Below are 19,651 nucleotides of genomic sequence, written 5' to 3'. Positions count from 1 at the left end.
GGGTTAGGGTTAGGGTACGGCTTAGGGTACGGGTGAGGGTACGGGTGAGGGTACTGCGTAGGGTATTGGTTAGGGTTAGGGTACGGCTTAGGATACGGGTTAGGGTACGGGTTAGGGTTAGGGTACGGCTTAGGGTACGGGTTAGGGTACGGGTGAGGGTATGGCGTAGGGTATAGGTTAGGGTTAGGGTTAGGGTTAGGGTACGGCTTAGGATACGGGTTAGGGTACGGGTGAGGGTACGGCGTAGCGTATGGGTTAGGGTTAGGGTTAGGGTTAGGGTACGGCTTAGGGTACGGGTTAGGGTACGGGTGAGGGTACGGCGTAGGGTATAGGTTAGGGTTAGGGTTAGGGTTAGGGTACGGCTTAGGATACGGGTTAGGGTACGGGTGAGGGTACGGCGTAGCGTATGGGTTAGGGTTAGGGTTAGGGTTAGGGTACGGCTTAGGGTACGGGTTAGGGTACGGGTGAGGTTACGGCGTAGGGTATGGGTTAGGGTTAGGGTTAGGGTTAGGGTTAGTTTTAGGGTTAGGGATTGGTTTAGGGTACGGGTTAGGATTAGCGTACGTGTTAGGGTTAGGGTTTGGGTTAGGGTTAGGGTACGCGTTAGGGTTAGGGTATGGGTTAGGGTTAGGGTACACGTTAGGATTAGGGTATTTATTAAACCTATCCCACTCTCTAGATACCACTTAGCACGTAAAGGAATATTATTTGGGGTCCAGCCATGGAGAAGATTTTAGTCACTAGGATAAGATAAAGAATAAACACATTATAAAAAAATCACATTAGGATTTTCTTTTTAACCTGTTCCTTAAAACACTAGTGCTTAGGAAATCTAATGGAGGCAAAAGCAGTCAAGGGTAGTTTAGGGTTAGGGTTAGGGTTAGGGTTAGTGTTAGGGTTAGGGTACGGCTTAGGGTATGGGATAGGGGACGGGTGAGGGTACGGCGTAGGGTAGGGGTTAGGGTTAGGGTTAGGGTTAGGGTTAGGGTTAGGGTACGGCTTAGGGTACGGGTGAGGGTACGGGTGAGGGTACTGCGTAGGGTATTGGTTAGGGTTAGGGTACGGCTTAGGATACGGGTTAGGGTACGGGATAGGGTACGGCGTAGGGTATGTGTTAGGGTTAGGGTTAGGGTTAGGGTTAGGGTTAGGGTTAGGGTACGGCTTAGGGTACGGGTTAGGGTACGGGTGAGGGTATGGCGTAGGGTATAGGTTAGGGTTAGGGTTAGGGTTAGGGTACGGCTTAGGATACGGGTTAGGGTACGGGTGAGGGTACGGCGTAGCGTATGGGTTAGGGTTAGGGTTAGGGTTAGGGTACGGCTTAGGGTACGGGTTAGGGTACGGGTGAGGGTACGGCGTAGGGTATAGGTTAGGGTTAGGGTTAGGGTTAGGGTACGGCTTAGGATACGGGTTAGGGTACGGGTGAGGGTACGGCGTAGCGTATGGGTTAGGGTTAGGGTTAGGGTTAGGGTACGGCTTAGGGTACGGGTTAGGGTACGGGTGAGGGTACGGCGTAGGGTATGGGTTAGGGTTAGGGTTAGGGTTAGGGTTAGTTTTAGGGTTAGGGATTGGTTTAGGGTACGGGTTAGGATTAGCGTACGTGTTAGGGTTAGGGTTTGGGTTAGGGTTAGGGTACGCGTTAGGGTTAGGGTATGGGTTAGGGTTAGGGTACACGTTAGGATTAGGGTATTTATTAAACCTATCCCACTCTCTAGATACCACTTAGCACGTAAAGGAATATTATTTGGGGTCCAGCCATGGAGAAGATTTTAGTCACTAGGATAAGATAAAGAATAAACACATTATAAAAAAATCACATTAAGATTTTCTTTTTAACCTGTTCCTTAAAACACTAGTGCTTAGGAAATCTAATGGAGGCAAAAGCAGTCAAGGGTAGTTTAGGGTTAGGGTTAGGGTTAGGGTTAGTGTTAGGGTTAGGGTACGGCTTAGGGTATGGGATAGGGGACGGGTGAGGGTACGGCGTAGGGTAGGGGTTAGGGTTAGGGTTAGGGTTAGGGTTAGGGTTAGGGTACGGCTTAGGGTACGGGTGAGGGTACGGGTGAGGGTACTGCGTAGGGTATTGGTTAGGGTTAGGGTACGGCTTAGGATACGGGTTAGGGTACGGGTTAGGGTACGGCGTAGGGTATGGGTTAGGGTTAGGGTTAGGGTTAGGGTTAGGGTTAGGGTTAGGGTACGGCTTAGGGTACGGGTTAGGGTACGGGTGAGGGTATGGCGTAGGGTATAGGTTAGGGTTAGGGTTAGGGTTAGGGTACGGCTTAGGATACGGGTTAGGGTACGGGTGAGGGTACGGCATAGCGTATGGGTTAGGGTTAGGGTTAGGGTTAGGGTACGGCTTAGGGTACGGGTTAGGGTACGGGTGAGGGTACGGCGTAGGGTATAGGTTAGGGTTAGGGTACGGCTTAGGATACGGGTTAGGGTACGGGTGAGGGTACGGCGTAGCGTATGGGTTAGGGTTAGGGTTAGGGTTAGGGTACGGCTTAGGGTATGGGTTAGGGTACGGGTGAGGGTACGGCGTAGGGTATGGGTTAGGGTTAGGGTTAGGGTTAGGGTTAGTTTTAGGGTTAGGGATTGGTTTAGGGTACGGGTTAGGATTAGCGTACGTGTTAGGGTTAGGGTTTGGGTTAGGGTTAGGGTACGCGTTAGGGTTAGGGTATGGGTTAGGGTTAGGGTACACGTTAGGATTAGGGTATTTATTAAACCTATCCCACTCTCTAGATACCACTTAGCACGTAAAGGAATATTATTTGGGGTCCAGCCATGGAGAAGATTTTAGTCACTAGGATAAGATAAAGAATAAACACATTATAAAAAAATCACATTAGGATTTTCTTTTTAACCTGTTCCTTAAAACACTAGTGCTTAGGAAATCTAATGGAGGCAAAAGCAGTCAAGGGTAGTTTAGGGTTAGGGTTAGGGTTAGGGTTAGTGTTAGGGTTAGGGATTGGTTTAGGGTACGGGTTAGGATTAGCGTACGTGTTAGGGTTAGGGTTTGGGTTAGGGTTAGGGTACGCGTTAGGGTATTGGTTAGGGTTAGGGTACGGCTTAGGATACGGGTTAGGGTACGGGTTAGGGTACGGCGTAGGGTATGGGTTAGGGTTAGGGTTAGGGTTAGGGTTAGGGTTAGGGTTAGGGTACGGCTTAGGGTACGGGTTAGGGTACGGGTGAGGGTATGGCGTAGGGTATAGGTTAGGGTTAGGGTTAGGGTTAGGGTACGGCTTAGGATACGGGTTAGGGTACGGGTGAGGGTACGGCGTAGCGTATGGGTTAGGGTTAGGGTTAGGGTTAGGGTACGGCTTAGGGTACGGGTTAGGGTACGGGTGAGGGTATGGCGTAGGGTATAGGTTAGGGTTAGGGTTAGGGTTAGGGTACGGCTTAGGATACGGGTTAGGGTACGGGTGAGGGTACGGCGTAGCGTATGGGTTAGGGTTAGGGTTAGGGTTAGGGTACGGCTTAGGGTACGGGTTAGGGTACGGGTGAGGGTACGGCGTAGGGTATGGGTTAGGGTTAGGGTTAGGGTTAGGGTTAGTTTTAGGGTTAGGGATTGGTTTAGGGTACGGGTTAGGATTAGCGTACGTGTTAGGGTTAGGGTTTGGGTTAGGGTTAGGGTACGCGTTAGGGTTAGGGTATGGGTTAGGGTTAGGGTACACGTTAGGATTAGGGTATTTATTAAACCTATCCCACTCTCTAGATACCACTTAGCACGTAAAGGAATATTATTTGGGGTCCAGCCATGGAGAAGATTTTAGTCACTAGGATAAGATAAAGAATAAACACATTATAAAAAAATCACATTAGGATTTTCTTTTTAACCTGTTCCTTAAAACACTAGTGCTTAGGAAATCTAATGGAGGCAAAAGCAGTCAAGGGTAGTTTAGGGTTAGGGTTAGGGTTAGGGTTAGTGTTAGGGTTAGGGTACGGCTTAGGGTATGGGATAGGGGACGGGTGAGGGTACGGCGTAGGGTAGGGGTTAGGGTTAGGGTTAGGGTTAGGGTTAGGGTTAGGGTACGGCTTAGGGTACGGGTGAGGGTACGGGTGAGGGTACTGCGTAGGGTATTGGTTAGGGTTAGGGTACGGCTTAGGATACGGGTTAGGGTACGGGTTAGGGTACGGCGTAGGGTATGGGTTAGGGTTAGGGTTAGGGTTAGGGTTAGGGTTAGGGTTAGGGTACGGCTTAGGGTACGGGTTAGGGTACGGGTGAGGGTATGGCGTAGGGTATAGGTTAGGGTTAGGGTTAGGGTTAGGGTACGGCTTAGGATACGGGTTAGGGTACGGGTGAGGGTACGGCGTAGCGTATGGGTTAGGGTTAGGGTTAGGGTTAGGGTACGGCTTAGGGTACGGGTTAGGGTACGGGTGAGGGTACGGCGTAGGGTATAGGTTAGGGTTAGGGTTAGGGTTAGGGTACGGGTTAGGGTACGGGTGAGGGTACGGCGTAGCGTATGGGTTAGGGTTAGGGTTAGGGTTAGGGTACGGCTTAGGGTATGGGTTAGGGTACGGGTGAGGGTACGGCGTAGGGTATGGGTTAGGGTTAGGGTTAGGGTTAGGGTTAGTTTTAGGGTTAGGGATTGGTTTAGGGTACGGGTTAGGATTAGCGTACGTGTTAGGGTTAGGGTTTGGGTTAGGGTTAGGGTACGCGTTAGGGTTAGGGTATGGGTTAGGGTTAGGGTACACGTTAGGATTAGGGTATTTATTAAACCTATCCCACTCTCTAGATACCACTTAGCACGTAAAGGAATATTATTTGGGGTCCAGCCATGGAGAAGATTTTAGTCACTAGGATAAGATAAAGAATAAACACATTATAAAAAAATCACATTAGGATTTTCTTTTTAACCTGTTCCTTAAAACACTAGTGCTTAGGAAATCTAATGGAGGCAAAAGCAGTCAAGGGTAGTTTAGGGTTAGGGTTAGGGTTAGGGTTAGTGTTAGGGTTAGGGATTGGTTTAGGGTACGGGTTAGGATTAGCGTACGTGTTAGGGTTAGGGTTTGGGTTAGGGTTAGGGTACGCGTTAGGGTATTGGTTAGGGTTAGGGTACGGCTTAGGATACGGGTTAGGGTACGGGTTAGGGTACGGCGTAGGGTATGGGTTAGGGTTAGGGTTAGGGTTAGGGTTAGGGTTAGGGTTAGGGTACGGCTTAGGGTACGGGTTAGGGTACGGGTGAGGGTATGGCGTAGGGTATAGGTTAGGGTTAGGGTTAGGGTTAGGGTACGGCTTAGGATACGGGTTAGGGTACGGGTGAGGGTACGGCGTAGCGTATGGGTTAGGGTTAGGGTTAGGGTTAGGGTACGGCTTAGGGTACGGGTTAGGGTACGGGTGAGGGTACGGCGTAGGGTATAGGTTAGGGTTAGGGTTAGGGTTAGGGTACGGCTTAGGATACGGGTTAGGGTACGGGTGAGGGTACGGCGTAGCGTATGGGTTAGGGTTAGGGTTAGGGTTAGGGTACGGCTTAGGGTACGGGTTAGGGTACGGGTGAGGGTACGGCGTAGGGTATGGGTTAGGGTTAGGGTTAGGGTTAGGGTTAGTTTTAGGGTTAGGGATTGGTTTAGGGTACGGGTTAGGATTAGCGTACGTGTTAGGGTTAGGGTTTGGGTTAGGGTTAGGGTACGCGTTAGGGTTAGGGTATGGGTTAGGGTTAGGGTACACGTTAGGATTAGGGTATTTATTAAACCTATCCCACTCTCTAGATACCACTTAGCACGTAAAGGAATATTATTTGGGGTCCAGCCATGGAGAAGATTTTAGTCACTAGGATAAGATAAAGAATAAACACATTATAAAAAAATCACATTAGGATTTTCTTTTTAACCTGTTCCTTAAAACACTAGTGCTTAGGAAATCTAATGGAGGCAAAAGCAGTCAAGGGTAGTTTAGGGTTAGGGTTAGGGTTAGGGTTAGTGTTAGGGTTAGGGTACGGCTTAGGGTATGGGATAGGGGACGGGTGAGGGTACGGCGTAGGGTAGGGGTTAGGGTTAGGGTTAGGGTTAGGGTTAGGGTTAGGGTACGGCTTAGGGTACGGGTGAGGGTACGGGTGAGGGTACTGCGTAGGGTATTGGTTAGGGTTAGGGTACGGCTTAGGATACGGGTTAGGGTACGGGTTAGGGTACGGCGTAGGGTATGGGTTAGGGTTAGGGTTAGGGTTAGGGTTAGGGTTAGGGTTAGGGTACGGCTTAGGGTACGGGTTAGGGTACGGGTGAGGGTATGGCGTAGGGTATAGGTTAGGGTTAGGGTTAGGGTTAGGGTACGGCTTAGGATACGGGTTAGGGTACGGGTGAGGGTACGGCGTAGCGTATGGGTTAGGGTTAGGGTTAGGGTTAGGGTACGGCTTAGGGTACGGGTTAGGGTACGGGTGAGGGTACGGCGTAGGGTATAGGTTAGGGTTAGGGTACGGCTTAGGATACGGGTTAGGGTACGGGTGAGGGTACGGCGTAGCGTATGGGTTAGGGTTAGGGTTAGGGTTAGGGTACGGCTTAGGGTACGGGTTAGGGTACGGGTGAGGGTACGGCGTAGGGTATGGGTTAGGGTTAGGGTTAGGGTTAGGGTTAGTTTTAGGGTTAGGGATTGGTTTAGGGTACGGGTTAGGATTAGCGTACGTGTTAGGGTTAGGGTTTGGGTTAGGGTTAGGGTACGCGTTAGGGTTAGGGTATGGGTTAGGGTTAGGGTACACGTTAGGATTAGGGTATTTATTAAACCTATCCCACTCTCTAGATACCACTTAGCACGTAAAGGAATATTATTTGGGGTCCAGCCATGGAGAAGATTTTAGTCACTAGGATAAGATAAAGAATAAACACATTATAAAAAAATCACATTAGGATTTTCTTTTTAACCTGTTCCTTAAAACACTAGTGCTTAGGAAATCTAATGGAGGCAAAAGCAGTCAAGGGTAGTTTAGGGTTAGGGTTAGGGTTAGGGTTAGTGTTAGGGTTAGGGTACGGCTTAGGGTATGGGATAGGGGACGGGTGAGGGTACGGCGTAGGGTAGGGGTTAGGGTTAGGGTTAGGGTTAGGGTTAGGGTTAGGGTACGGCTTAGGGTACGGGTGAGGGTACGGGTGAGGGTACTGCGTAGGGTATTGGTTAGGGTTAGGGTACGGCTTAGGATACGGGTTAGGGTACGGGTTAGGGTACGGCGTAGGGTATGGGTTAGGGTTAGGGTTAGGGTTAGGGTTAGGGTTAGGGTTAGGGTACGGCTTAGGGTACGGGTTAGGGTACAGGTGAGGGTATGGCGTAGGGTATAGGTTAGGGTTAGGGTTAGGGTTAGGGTACGGCTTAGGATACGGGTTAGGGTACGGGTGAGGGTACGGCGTAGCGTATGGGTTAGGGTTAGGGTTAGGGTTAGGGTACGGCTTAGGGTACGGGTTAGGGTACGGGTGAGGGTACGGCGTAGGGTATAGGTTAGGGTTAGGGTTAGGGTTAGGGTACGGCTTAGGATACGGGTTAGGGTACGGGTGAGGGTACGGCGTAGCGTATGGGTTAGGGTTAGGGTTAGGGTTAGGGTACGGCTTAGGGTACGGGTTAGGGTACGGGTGAGGGTACGGCGTAGGGTATGGGTTAGGGTTAGGGTTAGGGTTAGGGTTAGTTTTAGGGTTAGGGATTGGTTTAGGGTACGGGTTAGGATTAGCGTACGTGTTAGGGTTAGGGTTTGGGTTAGGGTTAGGGTACGCGTTAGGGTTAGGGTATGGGTTAGGGTTAGGGTACACGTTAGGATTAGGGTATTTATTAAACCTATCCCACTCTCTAGATACCACTTAGCACGTAAAGGAATATTATTTGGGGTCCAGCCATGGAGAAGATTTTAGTCACTAGGATAAGATAAAGAATAAACACATTATAAAAAAATCACATTAGGATTTTCTTTTTAACCTGTTCCTTAAAACACTAGTGCTTAGGAAATCTAATGGAGGCAAAAGCAGTCAAGGGTAGTTTAGGGTTAGGGTTAGGGTTAGGGTTAGTGTTAGGGTTAGGGTACGGCTTAGGGTATGGGATAGGGGACGGGTGAGGGTACGGCGTAGGGTAGGGGTTAGGGTTAGGGTTAGGGTTAGGGTTAGGGTTAGGGTACGGCTTAGGGTACGGGTGAGGGTACGGGTGAGGGTACTGCGTAGGGTATTGGTTAGGGTTAGGGTACGGCTTAGGATACGGGTTAGGGTACGGGTTAGGGTACGGCGTAGGGTATGGGTTAGGGTTAGGGTTAGGGTTAGGGTTAGGGTTAGGGTTAGGGTACGGCTTAGGGTACGGGTTAGGGTACGGGTGAGGGTATGGCGTAGGGTATAGGTTAGGGTTAGGGTTAGGGTTAGGGTACGGCTTAGGATACGGGTTAGGGTACGGGTGAGGGTACGGCGTAGCGTATGGGTTAGGGTTAGGGTTAGGGTTAGGGTTAGTTTTAGGGTTAGGGATTGGTTTAGGGTACGGGTTAGGATTAGCGTACGTGTTAGGGTTAGGGTTTGGGTTAGGGTTAGGGTACGCGTTAGGGTTAGGGTATGGGTTAGGGTTAGGGTACACGTTAGGATTAGGGTATTTATTAAACCTATCCCACTCTCTAGATACCACTTAGCACGTAAAGGAATATTATTTGGGGTCCAGCCATGGAGAAGATTTTAGTCACTAGGATAAGATAAAGAATAAACACATTATAAAAAAATCACATTAGGATTTTCTTTTTAACCTGTTCCTTAGAACACTAGTGCTTAGGAAATCTAATGGAGGCAAAAGCAGTCAAGGGTAGTTTAGGGTTAGGGTTAGGGTTAGGGTTAGTGTTAGGGTTAGGGTACGGCTTAGGGTATGGGATAGGGGACGGGTGAGGGTACGGCGTAGGGTAGGGGTTAGGGTTAGGGTTAGGGTTAGGGTTAGGGTTAGGGTACGGCTTAGGGTACGGGTGAGGGTACGGGTGAGGGTACTGCGTAGGGTATTGGTTAGGGTTAGGGTACGGCTTAGGATACGGGTTAGGGTACGGGATAGGGTACGGCGTAGGGTATGTGTTAGGGTTAGGGTTAGGGTTAGGGTTAGGGTTAGGGTTAGGGTACGGCTTAGGGTACGGGTTAGGGTACGGGTGAGGGTATGGCGTAGGGTATAGGTTAGGGTTAGGGTTAGGGTTAGGGTACGGCTTAGGATACGGGTTAGGGTACGGGTGAGGGTACGGCGTAGCGTATGGGTTAGGGTTAGGGTTAGGGTTAGGGTACGGCTTAGGGTACGGGTTAGGGTACGGGTGAGGGTACGGCGTAGGGTATAGGTTAGGGTTAGGGTTAGGGTTAGGGTACGGCTTAGGATACGGGTTAGGGTACGGGTGAGGGTACGGCGTAGCGTATGGGTTAGGGTTAGGGTTAGGGTTAGGGTACGGCTTAGGGTATGGGTTAGGGTACGGGTGAGGGTACGGCGTAGGGTATGGGTTAGGGTTAGGGTTAGGGTTAGGGTTAGTTTTAGGGTTAGGGATTGGTTTAGGGTACGGGTTAGGATTAGCGTACGTGTTAGGGTTAGGGTTTGGGTTAGGGTTAGGGTACGCGTTAGGGTTAGGGTATGGGTTAGGGTTAGGGTACACGTTAGGATTAGGGTATTTATTAAACCTATCCCACTCTCTAGATACCACTTAGCACGTAAAGGAATATTATTTGGGGTCCAGCCATGGAGAAGATTTTAGTCACTAGGATAAGATAAAGAATAAACACATTATAAAAAAATCACATTAGGATTTTCTTTTTAACCTGTTCCTTAAAACACTAGTGCTTAGGAAATCTAATGGAGGCAAAAGCAGTCAAGGGTAGTTTAGGGTTAGGGTTAGGGTTAGGGTTAGTGTTAGGGTTAGGGTACGGCTTAGGGTATGGGATAGGGGACGGGTGAGGGTACGGCGTAGGGTAGGGGTTAGGGTTAGGGTTAGGGTTAGGGTTAGGGTTAGGGTACGGCTTAGGGTACGGGTGAGGGTACGGGTGAGGGTACTGCGTAGGGTATTGGTTAGGGTTAGGGTACGGCTTAGGATACGGGTTAGGGTACGGGTTAGGGTACGGCGTAGGGTATGGGTTAGGGTTAGGGTTAGGGTTAGGGTTAGGGTTAGGGTTAGGGTACGGCTTAGGGTACGGGTTAGGGTACGGGTGAGGGTATGGCGTAGGGTATAGGTTAGGGTTAGGGTTAGGGTTAGGGTACGGCTTAGGATACGGGTTAGGGTACGGGTGAGGGTACGGCGTAGCGTATGGGTTAGGGTTAGGGTTAGGGTTAGGGTACGGCTTAGGGTACGGGTTAGGGTACGGGTGAGGGTACGGCGTAGGGTATAGGTTAGGGTTAGGGTTAGGGTTAGGGTACGGCTTAGGATACGGGTTAGGGTACGGGTGAGGGTACGGCGTAGGGTATGGGTTAGGGTTAGGGTTAGGGTTAGGGTACGGCTTAGGGTACGGGTTAGGGTACGGGTGAGGGTACGGCGTAGGGTATGGGTTAGGGTTAGGGTTAGGGTTAGGGTTAGTTTTAGGGTTAGGGATTGGTTTAGGGTACGGGTTAGGATTAGCGTACGTGTTAGGGTTAGGGTTTGGGTTAGGGTTAGGGTACGCGTTAGGGTTAGGGTATGGGTTAGGGTTAGGGTACACGTTAGGATTAGGGTATTTATTAAACCTATCCCACTCTCTAGATACCACTTAGCACGTAAAGGAATATTATTTGGGGTCCAGCCATGGAGAAGATTTTAGTCACTAGGATAAGATAAAGAATAAACACATTATAAAAAAATCACATTAGGATTTTCTTTTTAACCTGTTCCTTAAAACACTAGTGCTTAGGAAATCTAATGGAGGCAAAAGCAGTCAAGGGTAGTTTAGGGTTAGGGTTAGGGTTAGGGTTAGTGTTAGGGTTAGGGTACGGCTTAGGGTATGGGATAGGGGACGGGTGAGGGTACGGCGTAGGGTAGGGGTTAGGGTTAGGGTTAGGGTTAGGGTTAGGGTTAGGGTACGGCTTAGGGTACGGGTGAGGGTACGGGTGAGGGTACTGCGTAGGGTATTGGTTAGGGTTAGGGTACGGCTTAGGATACGGGTTAGGGTACGGGTTAGGGTACGGCGTAGGGTATGGGTTAGGGTTAGGGTTAGGGTTAGGGTTAGGGTTAGGGTTAGGGTACGGCTTAGGGTACGGGTTAGGGTACGGGTGAGGGTATGGCGTAGGGTATAGGTTAGGGTTAGGGTTAGGGTTAGGGTACGGCTTAGGATACGGGTTAGGGTACGGGTGAGGGTACGGCGTAGCGTATGGGTTAGGGTTAGGGTTAGGGTTAGGGTACGGCTTAGGGTACGGGTTAGGGTACGGGTGAGGGTACGGCGTAGGGTATAGGTTAGGGTTAGGGTACGGCTTAGGATACGGGTTAGGGTACGGGTGAGGGTACGGCGTAGCGTATGGGTTAGGGTTAGGGTTAGGGTTAGGGTACGGCTTAGGGTACGGGTTAGGGTACGGGTGAGGGTACGGCGTAGGGTATGGGTTAGGGTTAGGGTTAGGGTTAGGGTTAGTTTTAGGGTTAGGGATTGGTTTAGGGTACGGGTTAGGATTAGCGTACGTGTTAGGGTTAGGGTTTGGGTTAGGGTTAGGGTACGCGTTAGGGTTAGGGTATGGGTTAGGGTTAGGGTACACGTTAGGATTAGGGTATTTATTAAACCTATCCCACTCTCTAGATACCACTTAGCACGTAAAGGAATATTATTTGGGGTCCAGCCATGGAGAAGATTTTAGTCACTAGGATAAGATAAAGAATAAACACATTATAAAAAAATCACATTAGGATTTTCTTTTTAACCTGTTCCTTAAAACACTAGTGCTTAGGAAATCTAATGGAGGCAAAAGCAGTCAAGGGTAGTTTAGGGTTAGGGTTAGGGTTAGGGTTAGTGTTAGGGTTAGGGTACGGCTTAGGGTATGGGATAGGGGACGGGTGAGGGTACGGCGTAGGGTAGGGGTTAGGGTTAGGGTTAGGGTTAGGGTTAGGGTTAGGGTACGGCTTAGGGTACGGGTGAGGGTACGGGTGAGGGTACTGCATAGGGTATTGGTTAGGGTTAGGGTACGGCTTAGGATACGGGTTAGGGTACGGGTTAGGGTACGGCGTAGGGTATGGGTTAGGGTTAGGGTTAGGGTTAGGGTTAGGGTTAGGGTTAGGGTACGGCTTAGGGTACGGGTTAGGGTACGGGTGAGGGTATGGCGTAGGGTATAGGTTAGGGTTAGGGTTAGGGTTAGGGTACGGCTTAGGATACGGGTTAGGGTACGGGTGAGGGTACGGCGTAGCGTATGGGTTAGGGTTAGGGTTAGGGTTAGGGTACGGCTTAGGGTACGGGTTAGGGTACGGGTGAGGGTACGGCGTAGGGTATAGGTTAGGGTTAGGGTTAGGGTTAGGGTACGGCTTAGGATACGGGTTAGGGTACGGGTGAGGGTACGGCGTAGCGTATGGGTTAGGGTTAGGGTTAGGGTTAGGGTACGGCTTAGGGTACGGGTTAGGGTACGGGTGAGGGTACGGCGTAGGGTATGGGTTAGGGTTAGGGTTAGGGTTAGGGTTAGTTTTAGGGTTAGGGATTGGTTTAGGGTACGGGTTAGGATTAGCGTACGTGTTAGGGTTAGGGTTTGGGTTAGGGTTAGGGTACGCGTTAGGGTTAGGGTATGGGTTAGGGTTAGGGTACACGTTAGGATTAGGGTATTTATTAAACCTATCCCACTCTCTAGATACCACTTAGCACGTAAAGGAATATTATTTGGGGTCCAGCCATGGAGAAGATTTTAGTCACTAGGATAAGATAAAGAATAAACACATTATAAAAAAATCACATTAGGATTTTCTTTTTAACCTGTTCCTTAAAACACTAGTGCTTAGGAAATCTAATGGAGGCAAAAGCAGTCAAGGGTAGTTTAGGGTTAGGGTTAGGGTTAGGGTTAGTGTTAGGGTTAGGGTACGGCTTAGGGTATGGGATAGGGGACGGGTGAGGGTACGGCGTAGGGTAGGGGTTAGGGTTAGGGTTAGGGTTAGGGTTAGGGTTAGGGTACGGCTTAGGGTACGGGTGAGGGTACGGGTGAGGGTACTGCGTAGGGTATTGGTTAGGGTTAGGGTACGGCTTAGGATACGGGTTAGGGTACGGGTTAGGGTACGGCGTAGGGTATGGGTTAGGGTTAGGGTTAGGGTTAGGGTTAGGGTTAGGGTTAGGGTACGGCTTAGGGTACGGGTTAGGGTACGGGTGAGGGTATGGCGTAGGGTATAGGTTAGGGTTAGGGTTAGGGTTAGGGTACGGCTTAGGATACGGGTTAGGGTACGGGTGAGGGTACGGCGTAGCGTATGGGTTAGGGTTAGGGTTAGGGTTAGGGTTAGTTTTAGGGTTAGGGATTGGTTTAGGGTACTGGTTAGGATTAGCGTACGTGTTAGGGTTAGGGTTTGGGTTAGGGTTAGGGTACGCGTTAGGGTTAGGGTATGGGTTAGGGTTAGGGTACACGTTAGGATTAGGGTATTTATTAAACCTATCCCACTCTCTAGATACCACTTAGCACGTAAAGGAATATTATTTGGGGTCCAGCCATGGAGAAGATTTTAGTCACTAGGATAAGATAAAGAATAAACACATTATAAAAAAATCACATTAGGATTTTCTTTTTAACCTGTTCCTTAAAACACTAGTGCTTAGGAAATCTAATGGAGGCAAAAGCAGTCAAGGGTAGTTTAGGGTTAGGGTTAGGGTTAGGGTTAGTGTTAGGGTTAGGGTACGGCTTAGGGTATGGGATAGGGGACGGGTGAGGGTACGGCGTAGGGTAGGGGTTAGGGTTAGGGTTAGGGTTAGGGTTAGGGTTAGGGTACGGCTTAGGGTACGGGTGAGGGTACGGGTGAGGGTACTGCGTAGGGTATTGGTTAGGGTTAGGGTACGGCTTAGGATACGGGTTAGGGTACGGGATAGGGTACGGCGTAGGGTATGTGTTAGGGTTAGGGTTAGGGTTAGGGTTAGGGTTAGGGTTAGGGTACGGCTTAGGGTACGGGTTAGGGTACGGGTGAGGGTATGGCGTAGGGTATAGGTTAGGGTTAGGGTTAGGGTTAGGGTACGGCTTAGGATACGGGTTAGGGTACGGGTGAGGGTACGGCGTAGCGTATGGGTTAGGGTTAGGGTTAGGGTTAGGGTACGGCTTAGGGTACGGGTTAGGGTACGGGTGAGGGTACGGCGTAGGGTATAGGTTAGGGTTAGGGTTAGGGTTAGGGTACGGCTTAGGATACGGGTTAGGGTACGGGTGAGGGTACGGCGTAGCGTATGGGTTAGGGTTAGGGTTAGGGTTAGGGTACGGCTTAGGGTATGGGTTAGGGTACGGGTGAGGGTACGGCGTAGGGTATGGGTTAGGGTTAGGGTTAGGGTTAGGGTTAGTTTTAGGGTTAGGGATTGGTTTAGGGTACGGGTTAGGATTAGCGTACGTGTTAGGGTTAGGGTTTGGGTTAGGGTTAGGGTACGCGTTAGGGTTAGGGTATGGGTTAGGGTTAGGGTACACGTTAGGATTAGGGTATTTATTAAACCTATCCCACTCTCTAGATACCACTTAGCACGTAAAGGAATATTATTTGGGGTCCAGCCATGGAGAAGATTTTAGTCACTAGGATAAGATAAAGAATAAACACATTATAAAAAAATCACATTAGGATTTTCTTTTTAACCTGTTCCTTAAAACACTAGTGCTTAGGAAATCTAATGGAGGCAAAAGCAGTCAAGGGTAGTTTAGGGTTAGGGTTAGGGTTAGGGTTAGTGTTAGGGTTAGGGTACGGCTTAGGGTATGGGATAGGGGACGGGTGAGGGTACGGCGTAGGGTAGGGGTTAGGGTTAGGGTTAGGGTTAGGGTTAGGGTTAGGGTACGGCTTAGGGTACGGGTGAGGGTACGGGTGAGGGTACTGCGTAGGGTATTGGTTAGGGTTAGGGTACGGCTTAGGATACGGGTTAGGGTACGGGTTAGGGTACGGCGTAGGGTATGGGTTAGGGTTAGGGTTAGGGTTAGGGTTAGGGTTAGGGTTAGGGTACGGCTTAGGGTACGGGTTAGGGTACGGGTGAGGGTATGGCGTAGGGTATAGGTTAGGGTTAGGGTTAGGGTTAGGGTACGGCTTAGGATACGGGTTAGGGTACGGGTGAGGGTACGGCGTAGCGTATGGGTTAGGGTTAGGGTTAGGGTTAGGGTACGGCTTAGGGTACGGGTTAGGGTACGGGTGAGGGTACGGCGTAGGGTATAGGTTAGGGTTAGGGTTAGGGTTAGGGTACGGCTTAGGATACGGGTTAGGGTACGGGTGAGTGTACGGCGTAGGGTATGGGTTAGGGTTAGGGTTAGGGTTAGGGTACGGCTTAGGGTACGGGTTAGGGTACGGGTGAGGGTACGGCGTAGGGTATGGGTTAGGGTTAGGGTTAGGGTTAGGGTTAGTTTTAGGGTTAGGGATTGGTTTAGGGTACGGGTTAGGATTAGCGTACGTGTTAGGGTTAGGGTTTGGGTTAGGGTTAGGGTACGCGTTAGGGTTAGGGTATGGGTTAGGGTTAGGGTACACGTTAGGATTAGGGTATTTATTAAACCTATCCCACTCTCTAGATACCACTTAGCACGTAAAGGAATATTATTTGGGGTCCAGCCATGGAGAAGATTTTAGTCACTAGGATAAGATAAAGAATAAACACATTATAAAAAAATCACATTAGGATTTTCTTTTTAACCTGTTCCTTAAAACACTAGTGCTTAGGAAATCTAATGGAGGCAAAAGCAGTCAAGGGTAGTTTAGGGTTAGGGTTAGGGTTAGGGTTAGTGTTAGGGTTAGGGTACGGCTTAGGGTATGGGATAGGGGACGGGTGAGGGTACGGCGTAGGGTAGGGGTTAGGGTTAGGGTTAGGGTTAGGGTTAGGGTTAGGGTACGGCTTAGGGTACGGGTGAGGGTACGGGTGAGGGTACTGCGTAGGGTATTGGTTAGGGTTAGGGTACGGCTTAGGATACGGGTTAGGGTACGGGTTAGGGTACGGCGTAGGGTATGGGTTAGGGTTAGGGTTAGGGTTAGGGTTAGGGTTAGGGTTAGGGTACGGCTTAGGGTACGGGTTAGGGTACGGGTGAGGGTATGGCGTAGGGTATAGGTTAGGGTTAGGGTTAGGGTTAGGGTACGGCTTAGGATACGGGTTAGGGTACGGGTGAGGGTACGGCGTAGCGTATGGGTTAGGGTTAGGGTTAGGGTTAGGGTACGGCTTAGGGTACGGGTTAGGGTACGGGTGAGGGTACGGCGTAGGGTATAGGTTAGGGTTAGGGTACGGCTTAGGATACGGGTTAGGGTACGGGTGAGGGTACGGCGTAGCGTATGGGTTAGGGTTAGGGTTAGGGTTAGGGTACGGCTTAGGGTACGGGTTAGGGTACGGGTGAGGGTACGGCGTAGGGTATGGGTTAGGGTTAGGGTTAGGGTTAGGGTTAGTTTTAGGGTTAGGGATTGGTTTAGGGTACGGGTTAGGATTAGCGTACGTGTTAGGGTTAGGGTTTGGGTTAGGGTTAGGGTACGCGTTAGGGTTAGGGTATGGGTTAGGGTTAGGGTACACGTTAGGATTAGGGTATTTATTAAACCTATCCCACTCTCTAGATACCACTTAGCACGTAAAGGAATATTATTTGGGGTCCAGCCATGGAGAAGATTTTAGTCACTAGGATAAGATAAAGAATAAACACATTATAAAAAAATCACATTAGGATTTTCTTTTTAACCTGTTCCTTAAAACACTAGTGCTTAGGAAATCTAATGGAGGCAAAAGCAGTCAAGGGTAGTTTAGGGTTAGGGTTAGGGTTAGGGTTAGTGTTAGGGTTAGGGTACGGCTTAGGGTATGGGATAGGGGACGGGTGAGGGTACGGCGTAGGGTAGGGGTTAGGGTTAGGGTTAGGGTTAGGGTTAGGGTTAGGGTACGGCTTAGGGTACGGGTGAGGGTACGGGTGAGGGTACTGCATAGGGTATTGGTTAGGGTTAGGGTACGGCTTAGGATACGGGTTAGGGTACGGGTTAGGGTACGGCGTAGGGTATGGGTTAGGGTTAGGGTTAGGGTTAGGGTTAGGGTTAGGGTTAGGGTACGGCTTAGGGTACGGGTTAGGGTACGGGTGAGGGTATGGCGTAGGGTATAGGTTAGGGTTAGGGTTAGGGTTAGGGTACGGCTTAGGATACGGGTTAGGGTACGGGTGAGGGTACGGCGTAGCGTATGGGTTAGGGTTAGGGTTAGGGTTAGGGTACGGCTTAGGGTACGGGTTAGGGTACGGGTGAGGGTACGGCGTAGGGTATAGGTTAGGGTTAGGGTTAGGGTTAGGGTACGGCTTAGGATACGGGTTAGGGTACGGGTGAGGGTACGGCGTAGCGTATGGGTTAGGGTTAGGGTTAGGGTTAGGGTACGGCTTAGGGTACGGGTTAGGGTACGGGTGAGGGTACGGCGTAGGGTATGGGTTAGGGTTAGGGTTAGGGTTAGGGTTAGTTTTAGGGTTAGGGATTGGTTTAGGGTACGGGTTAGGATTAGCGTACGTGTTAGGGTTAGGGTTTGGGTTAGGGTTAGGGTACGCGTTAGGGTTAGGGTATGGGTTAGGGTTAGGGTACACGTTAGGATTAGGGTATTTATTAAACCTATCCCACTCTCTAGATACCACTTAGCACGTAAAGGAATATTATTTGGGGTCCAGCCATGGAGAAGATTTTAGTCACTAGGATAAGATAAAGAATAAACACATTATAAAAAAATCACATTAGGATTTTCTTTTTAACCTGTTCCTTAAAACACTAGTGCTTAGGAAATCTAATGGAGGCAAAAGCAGTCAAGGGTAGTTTAGGGTTAGGGTTAGGGTTAGGGTTAGTGTTAGGGTTAGGGTACGGCTTAGGGTATGGGATAGGGGACGGGTGAGGGTACGGCGTAGGGTAGGGGTTAGGGTTAGGGTTAGGGTTAGGGTTAGGGTTAGGGTACGGCTTAGGGTACGGGTGAGGGTACGGGTGAGGGTACTGCGTAGGGTATTGGTTAGGGTTAGGGTACGGCTTAGGATACGGGTTAGGGTACGGGTTAGGGTACGGCGTAGGGTATGGGTTAGGGTTAGGGTTAGGGTTAGGGTTAGGGTTAGGGTTAGGGTACGGCTTAGGGTACGGGTTAGGGTACGGGTGAGGGTATGGCGTAGGGTATAGGTTAGGGTTAGGGTTAGGGTTAGGGTACGGCTTAGGATACGGGTTAGGGTACGGGTGAGGGTACGGCGTAGCGTATGGGTTAGGGTTAGGGTTAGGGTTAGGGTTAGTTTTAGGGTTAGGGATTGGTTTAGGGTACTGGTTAGGATTAGCGTACGTGTTAGGGTTAGGGTTTGGGTTAGGGTTAGGGTACGCGTTAGGGTTAGGGTATGGGTTAGGGTTAGGGTACACGTTAGGATTAGGGTATTTATTAAACCTATCCCACTCTCTAGATACCACTTAGCACGTAAAGGAATATTATTTGGGGTCCAGCCATGGAGAAGATTTTAGTCACTAGGATAAGATAAAGAATAAACACATTATAAAAAAATCACATTAGGATTTTCTTTTTAACCTGTTCCTTAAAACACTAGTGCTTAGGAAATCTAATGGAGGCAAAAGCAGTCAAGGGTAGTTTAGGGTTAGGGTTAGGGTTAGGGTTAGTGTTAGGGTTAGGGTACGGCTTAGGGTATGGGATAGGGGACGGGTGAGGGTACGGCGTAGGGTAGGGGTTAGGGTTAGGGTTAGGGTTAGGGTTAGGGTTAGGGTACGGCTTAGGGTACGGGTGAGGGTACGGGTGAGGGTACTGCGTAGGGTATTGGTTAGGGTTAGGGTACGGCTTAGGATACGGGTTAGGGTACGGGATAGGGTACGGCGTAGGGTATGTGTTAGGGTTAGGGTTAGGGTTAGGGTTAGGGTTAGGGTTAGGGTACGGCTTAGGGTACGGGTTAGGGTACGGGTGAGGGTATGGCGTAGGGTATAGGTTAGGGTTAGGGTTAGGGTTAGGGTACGGCTTAGGATACGGGTTAGGGTACGGGTGAGGGTACGGCGTAGCGTATGGGTTAGGGTTAGGGTTAGGGTTAGGGTACGGCTTAGGGTACGGGTTAGGGTACGGGTGAGGGTACGGCGTAGGGTATAGGTTAGGGTTAGGGTTAGGGTTAGGGTACGGCTTAGGATACGGGTTAGGGTACGGGTGAGGGTACGGCGTAGCGTATGGGTTAGGGTTAGGGTTAGGGTTAGGGTACGGCTTAGGGTATGGGTTAGGGTACGGGTGAGGGTACGGCGTAGGGTATGGGTTAGGGTTAGGGTTAGGGTTAGGGTTAGTTTTAGGGTTAGGGATTGGTTTAGGGTACGGGTTAGGATTAGCGTACGTGTTAGGGTTAGGGTTTGGGTTAGGGTTAGGGTACGCGTTAGGGTTAGGGTATGGGTTAGGGTTAGGGTACACGTTAGGATTAGGGTATTTATTAAACCTATCCCACTCTCTAGATACCACTTAGCACGTAAAGGAATATTATTTGGGGTCCAGCCATGGAGAAGATTTTAGTCACTAGGATAAGATAAAGAATAAACACATTATAAAAAAATCACATTAGGATTTTCTTTTTAACCTGTTCCTTAAAACACTAGTGCTTAGGAAATCTAATGGAGGCAAAAGCAGTCAAGGGTAGTTTAGGGTTAGGGTTAGGGTTAGGGTTAGTGTTAGGGTTAGGGTA

Source organism: Eubalaena glacialis, chromosome 9 (genome assembly GCF_028564815.1).
Source record: "Eubalaena glacialis isolate mEubGla1 chromosome 9, mEubGla1.1.hap2.+ XY, whole genome shotgun sequence".
In the NCBI taxonomy this organism is placed as follows: domain Eukaryota; kingdom Metazoa; phylum Chordata; class Mammalia; order Artiodactyla; family Balaenidae; genus Eubalaena; species Eubalaena glacialis.
The sequence above is the reverse complement of the archived record's forward strand: the minus strand, read 5'-3'. Positions refer to the sequence as shown.